A 1519-nucleotide genomic window follows, 5' to 3' on the forward strand; every position below is an offset into this window, starting at 1 on the left:
TCAAATCACAAGATACTCCAATCCTATTGCTAAATCAAGTTCTAATCAAGTTCCAATCCCTTGAATCCTCAACAAGTGAAATCAGACATTAGTTTCAAGAGTCTAAGATTACTAATGAACCAAGTTATATTCCTAGATACAAGCATCCATTAGGTATTCAATTTCAAGTCTAGATTCTAAAGATATTTTCCAACCGCTCAAGAATCATAAATAAAGCATGAAAACAATCCACATCAAGCATGAAGCATGGAAATCAAACACTAACTTGAATTGGAAAAGCATATATATTTTAACAACATAGTTTTACACAAGAATTCAGTGTTTTACATCTAATTTCAACAAATAGAAATTACTTTCCATGATGGAAAAACTAGAGTTTTACAAAATTAAAGAATAGAGAAGAAATTGGAACCATGAAGTAGAAGCAATCATTCTCCCAAGGTTCTTGACAACTGCTTCATGCTCCAATTGTACATCTCTACCTCCAATTTCGTAGCTCATCATCCTCTCCAACCCAAAAGGGGTAAAACCTCCATGGATGAAGATGGAGACCCAAGAAGGAGAAGGAACAGTTTGCCAACACTCCTAGTAGCCTCCAAGAGCCTTTCCCAAGGACCAAGGGTGTTTCGTGAAAAATGAGGAATAATCTAAAACTTTCGTAGAAACATGATTAAATAACCTTATTCGCGTATCAAGGTCGATATTCTTGCCCAATGGCTTCATTCTCACCCAACGTGGCCTAAAATCGACGCTCTTTGACTTGTAACTCACTACGCAACTAATATTTTCGCCCCGCGACTCGAATACTTCAGTTTTGTGTTGTCAATTTTTCCCAACAAGTCAACCTGGCGCCCAATGGTGGTTTGTTGGCCTTTCGGGGGTCGTCCAAGAGAGTATATACCTATAGCTGAGTCCTTTCTCCATGTTTGTAGTGGTAGGCGCAGTTTTGGTGCCCCCTAACATGGTAGTCTAAAAATCAATCTTTCTCGTTCAATCATGCTTCCTTGAGTTCCAGCTTGTTTTCCTTCTTCAGAATTGCTTCCTATTGACTTATTTCACATACTCATAATAGATATTAGAAATAAAAAGGCATAAAACAACTAAAATACAAAACAATGCAAAAATAACATAAACTTGAGGATTAAACAAGATAAAAGCTATGGAGAAGTTGATTTTATTCACAAAACTTAACACCAATATAAGGTAGAAAACAATGTTATCAGGAACTAATTCTAAGAGATGAATCACATCAAGTAATTGGAACAAAATTGGTGTTCAGAAACAAGTTCGATGAAGATGGCAACATTACCAAGAATAAAGCTAGGTTTGGGGCAAAAGGATACAAACAAGAAGGTATATACTATGATGAAACATATGCTCCAATTGCGAGGTTAGAGGCCAGATGCCTACTTCTTGCCTATGCATCTCTTATGAAATTTAAATTGTATCAAATGGATGTTGAGAATGGTTTTATAAAAGAAGATGTGTATGTTGAACAACCTATTGGATTTGAGGATTA

This window comes from Vigna unguiculata, chromosome 4, assembly GCF_004118075.2.
Source record: "Vigna unguiculata cultivar IT97K-499-35 chromosome 4, ASM411807v1, whole genome shotgun sequence".
NCBI lineage: Eukaryota > Viridiplantae > Streptophyta > Magnoliopsida > Fabales > Fabaceae > Vigna > Vigna unguiculata.